Source organism: Diaphorina citri, unplaced genomic scaffold (assembly GCF_000475195.1).
Source record: "Diaphorina citri unplaced genomic scaffold, Diaci psyllid genome assembly version 1.1 scaffold3090, whole genome shotgun sequence".
Classification (NCBI taxonomy): Eukaryota; Metazoa; Arthropoda; class Insecta; order Hemiptera; family Psyllidae; genus Diaphorina; species Diaphorina citri.
Window position 1 is genome coordinate 1 of NW_007380502.1, and position 9,256 is coordinate 9,256.

The window sequence follows — 9,256 nt, forward strand, 5'->3', positions numbered from 1 at the left end:
ATAGCTTTTTTTCTCAGCTTTCTAACCATTATACTTTCATCCCCGATTTCATGTCGCTACCACCTCGTATAGGCCTACTAACGAAATTAGTCCCGAGCTCATATGTGAAAAATGATACCTATTTCTCAGAGAAAAGACGCTCCAACGGCGGGGTTGCGAAAGGGTATTCGACCTAAACTCTACAAATTCTTATAGCTTTTTTTCTCAGCTTTCTAACCATTATACTTTCATCCCCGATTTCGTGTCGCTACCACCTCGTATAGGCCTACCAACGAAATTAGTCCCGAGCTCATATGTGAAAAATGACACCTATTTCTCAGAGAAAAGACGCTCGAACGACGGGGTTGCGAAAGGGTATTCGACCTAAACTCTACAATTTCTTATAGCTTTTTTTCTCAGCTTTCTAACCATTATACTTTCATTCCCGATTTTGCGTCGCTACGACCTCGTATTGACCGAGCAAGCAACTTAGTCCCGAGCTCATAGGTGAAAAATTATGTTAACTCCAACCGGAAAGTTTAAAGCCGTTTGTCCAGATGTGACATATATGGTTGGAGAGCTCGTTTTCTCAGCTTTCTAAATAATACACTTTGTTTAAAAATCAGGTGTCGGAACACAGTTCAATTCGCTCACCAACGAATCTAGTCACGACCTTATATGCTGCATATGAAATTATTTTTCGCCTGAACTTTCATTCATACTGGAGCTTAGAAGCCTTCTGTCCAAATGTGACATACATGGTTGGGGAGCTCGTTTTCTCAGCTTTTTAAATAATACACTTTGTTTAAAAATCAGGTGTCGGAACACAGTTCAATTCGCTCACCAACGAATCTAGTCACGACCTTATATGCTGCATAAGAAATTATTTTTCGCCTGAACTTTCATTCATACTGGAGCTTAGAAGCCTTCTGTCCTTATCCTATAGGAAGGAAAGTAATGTAATACAGGTTTGGATAAGTCTTTCTATGGGGACAGACAGACCGACAGACGATACCTAAGCGAGTACAATAGCCCGTCTCTTATATTTTCTTTATTACTGTCGTAATAATAAAGGAAGGACAGGCTAAAAAATGTGTAGTGGACGGGCTATTGTATATTCGCTTCGGTGTCGTCTGTCTGTCTGTCACTCTGACAGAACAAAAAGCCAGAAAACCAAAAAAAAATGGTTCTTAGGGGATTTTTTTCACTGATTCTCACACAAAAAAGCTCTGATCTTGACATTTGTCGATTTCGTATGCAGCTTAAATAAAGTCGTGACTACCTCCGTTGGTGAGCGAATTGAACTGTGTTCCGAAACCAGATTTTTGATCAAAGTGTATTATTTAGAAAGCTGAGAAACCGAGCTTTCCAACCATGTATGTCACATTTGGACAGAAGGCCTCTAAGCTCCAGTATGAATGAAAGTTCAGGCGAAAAATAATTTCATATGCAGCATATAAGGTCGTGACTAGATTCGTTGGTGAGCGAATTGATCTGTGTTCCGACACCTGATTTTTAAACAAAGTGTATTATTAAGAAAGCTGAGAAAACGAGATTTCCAACGATGTATGTCACATTTGGACAGAAGGCTTCTAAGCTCCAGTATGAATGAAAGTTTGCGCGAATTTCTTTTCCCTATGCAGCATATAAGGTCGTGACTGGATTCGTTGGTGAGCGAATTGAACTGTGTTCCGACACCTGATTTTTCAACAAAGTGTATTATTTAGAAAGCTGAGAAAACGAGCTTTCCAACCATGTATGTCACATTTGGACAGAAGGCTTCTAAGCTCCAGTATGAATGAAAGTTCAGGCGAAAAATAATTTCATATGCAGCATATAAGGTCGTGACTAGATTCGTTGGTGAGCGAATTGAACTGTGTTCCGACACCTGATTTTTAAACAAAGTGTATTATTTAGAAAGCTGAGAAAACGAGCTTTCCAACGATGTATGTCACATTTGGACAGAAGGCCTCTAAGCTCCAGTATAAATGAAAGTTCGCGCGAATTTTTTTTTTTTCCTATACAGCGTTATGTTAAGGTGACTGTTCTGCTGAGAAAACGAGCTTTCCAACCATGTATGTCACATCTGGACAAACGGCTTTAAACTTTCCGGTTGGAGTTCACACAATTTTTCACATATGAGCTCGGGACTAAGTTGCTTGCTCGGCCTATACGAGGTCGTAGCGACGCGAAATCGGAGATGAAAGTATAATGGTTAGAAAGCTGAGAAAAAAAGCTATAAGAAATTGTAGAGTTTAGGTCGAATCCCTTTCGCAACTCCGTCGTTGGAGCGTCTTTTCCCTGAGAAATTGGTATAATTTTTCACATATGAGCTCGGGACTAATTTCGTTGGTAGGCCTATACGAGGTGGTAGCGACACGAAATCAGGGATGAAAGTATAATGGTTAGAAAGCTGAGAAAAAAAGCTATAAGAATATGTAGAGTTTAGGTCGAATACCCTTTCGCAACCCCGTCGTTGGAGCGTCTTTTCCCTGAGAAATAGGTGTCATTTTTCACATATGAGCTCGGGACTATGTTGCTTGCGCGGCCTATACGAGGTCGTAGCGACGCGAAATCGGAGATGAAAGTATAATGGTTAGAAAGCTGAGAAAAAAAGCTATAAGGTGATGTAGAGTTTAGGTCGAATACCCTTTCGAAACCCCGTCGTTGGAGCGTATTTTCCCTGAGAAATAGGTATCATTTTTCACATTTGAGCTCGGGACTAAGTTGCTTGCGCGGCCTATACGAGGTGGTAGCGACACGAAATCGGGGATGAAAGTGTAATGGTTAGAAAGCTGAGAAAAAAAGCTATAAGGTGATGTAGAGTTTAGGTCGAATACCCTTTCGCAACCCCGCCGTTGGAGCGTCTTTTCTCTGAAAAATAGGTATAATTTTTCACATATGAGCTCGGGACTATGTTGCTTGCGCGGCCTATACGAGGTGGTAGCGACACGAAATCGGAGATTAAAGTATAATCGTTAGAAAGCTGAGAAAAAAAGCTATAAGGTGATGTAGAGTTTAGGTCGAATACCCTTTCGCAACCACGCCGTTGGAGAGGTCGAATATCTTTCGCAACCCCGCCGTTGGAGCGTCTTTTCTCTGAAAAATAGGTATAATTTTTCACATATGAGCTCGGGACTATGTTGCTTGCGCGGCCTATAAGAGGTAGTAGCGACACGAAATCGGGGATGAAAGTATAATGGTTAGAAAGCTGAGAAAAAAAGCTATAAGAAATTGTAGAGTTTAGGTCGAATACCCTTTCGCAACCCCGTCTTTGGAGCGTCTTTCTCTGAAAAATAGGTATAATTTTTCACATATGAGCTCGGGACTATGTTGCTTGCGCGGCCTATAAGAGGTAGTAGCGACACGAAATCGGGGATGAAAGTATAATGGTTAGAAAGCTGAGAAAAAAAGCTATAAGAAATTGTAGAGTTTAGGTCGAATACCCTTTCGCAACCCCGTCGTTGGAGCGTCTTTTCCCTGAAAAATAGGTATAATTTTTCACATATGAGCTCGGGACTAATTTCGTTGGTAGGCCTATACGAGGTGGTAGCGACACGAAATCGGGGATGAAAGTATAATTGTTAGAAAGCTGAGAAAAAAAGCTATAAGGTGATGTAGAGTTTAGGTCGAATACCCTTTCGCAACCCCGTCGTTGGAGCGTCTTTTCCCTGAGAAATAGGTAACATTTTTCACATATGAGCTCGGGACTAATTTCGTTGGTAGGCCTATACGAGGTGGTAGCGACACGAAATCGGGGATGAAAGTATAAAGGTTAGAAAGCTGAGAAAAAAAGCTATAAGATGATGTAGAGTTTAGGTCGAATACCCTTTCGCAACTCCGTCGTTAGAGCGTCTTTTCCCTGAGAAATAGGTATCATTTTTCACATATGAGCTCGGGACTAATTTCGTTGGTAGGCCTATACGAGGTGGTAGCGCTTTTCCCTGAGAAATAGGTAACATTTTTCACATATGAGCTCGGGACTAAGTTGCTTGCACGGCCTATACGAGGTCGTAGCGACGCGAAATCGGGAATGAAAGTATAATGGTTAGAAAGCTGAGAAAAAAAGCTATAAGATGATGTAGAGTTTAGGTCGAATACCCTTTCGCAACTCCGTCGTTGGAGCGTCTTTTCCCTGAGAAATAGGTATCATTTTTCTCATATGAGCTCGGGACTAATTTCGTTGGTAGGCCTATACGAGGTAGTAGCGACACGAAATGGTCGAATACACTTTCTCAACCCCGTCGTTGGAGCGTCTTTTCCCTGAGAAATAGGTATCATTTTTCTCATATGAGCTCGGGACTAATTTCGTTGGTAGGCCTATACGAGGTAGTAGCGACAAGAAATCGGGGATGAAAGTATAATGGTTAGAAAGCTGAGAAAAAAATCTATAAGAAATTGTAGAGTTAAGGTCGAATACCCTTTCGCAACCCCGTCGTTGGAGCGTGTTTTCCCAGAAAAATAGGTATGAACTTTCACCTATGAGCTCGGGACTAAGTTGCTTGCGCGGCCTATACGAGGTCGTAGCGACACGAAATTGGGGATGAAAGTATAATGGTTAGAAAGCTGAGAAAAAAATCTATAAGAAATTGTAGAGTTTAGGTCGAATACCCTTTCGCAACCCCGTCTTTTCTTAGCAAATAGCTTCCTAGCGAGCCAAAAAACACAACCCTGACCCAAATTTGTGACTTTTGTTAGAAATTAATAGGTTAGAAGGGATTTTGATAAAATGACATTCTATTCTATTCCATTCCATTTGATTCTATGCTATTCTATTCCATTCTATTCTATGTATGTATATTGTGCCTACACAACTATTGACACGATGGCACACTTCCTCACTTATTATATTTTTCGTCTTAATGAAAAATCCCTTGAACTAGAAACTTTTCTTAGCAAATAGCTTCCTAGCGAGCCAAAAAACACAACGTACCCTGACCCAAATATGTGACTTTTGTTAGAAATGAATAGGTTAGAAGGGATTTTGATAAAATGACATTCTATTCTATTCCATTTGATTCTATGCTATTCTATTCCATTCTATGCTATTCTTTTCCATTCTATGCTATTCTATTCCATTCTATTCTATTTATATTGTGCCTACACAACTATTGACACGATGGCACACTTCCTCACTTATTATATTTTTCGTCTTAATGAAAAATCCCTTGAACTAGACACTGGCGTTTCAGTCAAGGTGTTTTTGTTGACACATCAACCTCAGTGGTGTAGGGGTTGGTGGTTTGAATCCAACTGAAGCCATAAAATTAATAGTATAATTGTTGTGTGGCAAAAAGGGACTTCTTTGTCCTATGCATTGCTGTCTGAATATCCATCAACCTCAGTGGTGTAGAGATTGGTGGTTCGAGTTCAAGTCAAACCACAAAATAAATATTACATTGGTTGTGTGGCAAAAAGGGACTTCTTAGTCCTGTCTAAATGTCAAAAAAAAAAAAAAAAAAAAAAAAAACAAACAAATTGTTTTTGTTATAATTGCTGTAAATAAAGAGTATTATTTACTGTTTACTCAAGTAATAAGTACAATTAACAAGATTGAGGAACAACATTTTCTGATGAGACTGATGAACATTCATATTAATCTCTTTGTATTTTTTTTTTTTTTTTTTTTTTTGTTTTGTGCAATCAACCCCGTCGTTGGAGCGTGTTTTCACAGAAAAATAGGTATAATTTTTCACCTATGAGCTCGGGACTATGTTGCTTGCTCGGCCTATACGAGGTCGTAGCGACACGAAATCTGGGATGATAGTATAATGGTTAGAAAGCTGAGAAAAAAAGCTATAAGGGGTGTTAGAGTTTAGGTCGAATACCCTTTCGCAACCCCGTCATTGGAGCGTATTTTCCCTGTAAAATTTGTATCATTTTTCACCTATGAGCTCGGGACTAAGTTGCTTGCTCGGCCTATACGAGGTCGTAGCGACACGAAATCTGGGATGATAGTATAATGGTTAGAAAGCTGAGAAAAAAAGCTATAAGAAATTGTAGAGTTTAGGTCGAATACCCTTTCGCAACCCCGTCATTGGAGCGTATTTTCCCTGTAAAATTTGTATCATTTTTCACCTATGAGCTCGGGACTAAGTTGCTTGCTCGGCCTATACGAGGTCGTAGCGACGCGAAATCGGGGATGAAAGTATAATGCCTTAAAAGCTGAGAAAAAAAGCTATAAGAAAGTGTAGAGTGTAGGTCGAATACCCTTTCGCAACCCCGTTGTTGGAGCGTCTTTTCCCTGAGAAATAGGTATCATTTTTCACATATGGGCTCGGGACTAATTTCGTTGGTAGGCCTATACGAGGTCGTAGCGACGCGAAATCGGGGATGAAAGTATAATGCCTTAAAAGCTGAGAAAAAAAGCTATAAGAAAGTGTAGAGTGTAGGTCGAATACCCTTTCGCAACCCCGTTGTTGGAGCGTCTTTTCCCTGAGAAATAGGTATCATTTTTCACATATGAGCTCGGGACTAATTTCGTTGGTAGGCCTATACGAGGTGGTAGCGACACGAAATCGGGGATGAAAGTAAAATGGTTAGAAAGCTGAGAAAAAAAGCTATAAGATGATGTAGAGTTTAGGTCGAATACCCTTTCGCAACCCCGTCGTTGGAGCATCTTTTCCCTGAGAAATAGGTATCATTTTTCACACATGAGCTCGGGACTAAGTTGCTTGCGCGGCCTATACGAGGTCGTAGCGACGCGAAATTGGGGATGAAAGTATAATGGTTAGAAAGCCGAGAAAAAAAGCTATAAGAAATTGTAGAGTTTAGGTCGAATACCCTTTCGCAACCCCGTCGTTGTCTGAGAAAAAAAACTATAAGAAATTGTAGAGTTTAGGTCGAATACCCTTTCGCAACACCGCCGTTGGAGCGTCTTTTCTCTGAAAAATAGGTATAATTTTTCACATATGAGCTCGGGACTAATTTCGTTGTAGGCCTATACGAGGTGGTAGCGACACGAAATCGGGGATGAAAGTATAATGGTTAGAAAGCTGAGAAAAAAAGCTATAAGAAATTGTAGAGTTTAGGTCGAATCCCTTTCGCAACTCCGTCGTTGGAGCGTCTTTTCCCTGAGAAATAGGTATCATTTTTCACATATGAGCTCACTATTAATTTCGTTGGTAGGCCTATACGAGGCGGTAGCGACACGAAATCGGGGATGAAAGTATAATGGTTAGAAAGCTGAGAAAAAAATCTATAAGAAATTGTAGAGTTTAGGTCGAATACAAAGGCACTTTTTAGTCTCATTCGAGCAGGATGAACAAGGTATATTCTATTCTATTCTATTCTAGACCATTAAGTTTAGGTGGTAGGGTTTTCCAGAAGGAGCTCTTTAACCCAACCACTAACTCATCTAATGATGTTTTTTTTTTCAGTTCTCCTAAAGAACCGACAGCTGTGTAATAACTCCAAAATGCGCTGGTCCATGGCGGCCCATGATATTTGCTTCACACAGACTTCTCATTCTTACTTCTTCATGCTCGGAAAATGTGTCCCGGTGGTCAGAGGTGCTGGAATATATCAGGTAAGTAAATCAACCTAAAGTAATTTCATAAATAAACGAAGGCACAACTTTACCAATATATCAGTTGCGCTTACTTGGGTGATGTTTCAAAGTCATAGAGCAGGAAAAATGAGGACCGACGGAATTTTTCTTTTTCTTCTACGACTTCTAGATACCGAGATAAATCGATTTAAAAATACCGGTAAATCGTGAAGTTTGACGTCACGGCATACGCTCCCGTAGGCGATGACGTCACAATTCATGACTCCCGCTTCATTTGTTTGTGCGCAAGCGTTTCTGCGCATTTCGACGTGAAATCTGACGTCACAACTCTTTGAACTTTTTACAGAGAAAAAAAAAATTAAACGAACATACATGAAAAAAAAAATCCACCCCCCGGGCGCGAACCCAGAGTCAGCACACTCATGCAAAATATCAGAGGCTTGTGCTTGCACCTGCACACAACACACGACGATGGAGAAAATGGCAAAAATAGTATTATATAAACTGCATTTTTCATCCCTAATTTTAAAAAGGTAATTTTTTGGGGGATTTTTTATGTTGGGAAAAAAAGGGATTTTTTTCAAAAACATTGCTACATTGTCTTTTGTCACACCCTGACGAATTTTTAGTTTCGTTGGTAGGATTCGTTGGTAATTTCTATATAGTGCAGGCAGGGAAAATTTTTAATCACCTGAAAAATGTAAACAAATGAAATCCATTATCAATCCTCATCTTGTGCCTTGAAAATAGAGATTTGGTTATGCAATTTGCTTCACAGTAAACTGCAATGACGCTTATCTTGCGCCTTGAAAAATAGAGGTAATTATGCAATGTGCTCTACATCTGCTGAACTCGCGGGCAAATTCAAAAACTTGACATTTTTAGAATTTTTGTCGACCATGGAAGTTGAAAAAGTTCCTAAAAGCTGCGGAAAAGTCGAAATTTTGTCTCAATTTCTCCTGTTTCTGCTCTCAAAGGTCGTGCTTTGTTATCTGAAATGAGTTCAAAACTCTTTTGTGACTAGAAAAACCTCGGATTTGAAGAAAACCTAGTTCTTTTGGTAAGTTAGGCATATGTAGTATTAGATTTCACAACTGTGGAGGTCAACTAGTATTTGTTGCTTCCTGTTTTCTTGGGCAGGAAGTCATAATGGAATCGAGGAAAGCACAATCACCTCTGCTTATCTGTGTTGACTGCATTGCCATACACAATTTCCTTAGTGTCCCATATGTGACTTTCCATATTGTAAGTAGAAGTGTTTAGCTTGGCTGGAATAATTAGGTGTTTTTAAACACAGATCCCTTTGGGTAATTATGCAGAAGTCATGTCCGTGGAAAAGAAAAGCTCCTTTTTGTTTAACCTAACCCTATAATAACACTAATCACTGCTCTAATTGTGAAAACTCCTTCTTGCGTTTAACAACCCTATAATACTGGTCACTGCTTGTTTGTGCCAGTTCCTTTGGTAGCAATATTTTTTTTTTTTTTTTTTTTTTTTTAAATCATTTTTTATTTATTTTTAAACATATACAATCATTCTCTATTACTGATTTTACTCCTTGTCTAAACTGTAGACATAATTGTCTACAATTGATGATTCTCATGAAAAATATAACTGTCCAAATGTATTTTTTTCGTAAAGATCGTCAAAAATAATAAATAATCCGAAAAGATTTTTTTTTTTAAAAAGTATTTCTTCTCTAAGAAATTCGTCCCCAAAGTGTGCGCGGGAAAAATAATGAGATTCAAATTTTTAAAGCGTAGGGAC

At 39.3% G+C, this 9,256-nt stretch overlaps 1 protein-coding gene across 1 annotated transcript in view; it reads left to right on the forward strand.

Annotated features, from left to right (window-relative positions):
- The first annotated feature begins 8,384 nt into the window (after positions 1-8,384).
- LOC103519981 (tafazzin homolog) overlaps positions 8,385-9,256 on the forward strand; it is a 9,082-nt gene continuing 8,210 nt past the window's right edge. Inside the window, exon 1 of the mRNA XM_026831276.1 lies at positions 8,385-8,549. The gene's annotated coding sequence lies outside the window, so the exon portion shown is untranslated. The remainder of the gene's footprint in view (positions 8,550-9,256) is intronic.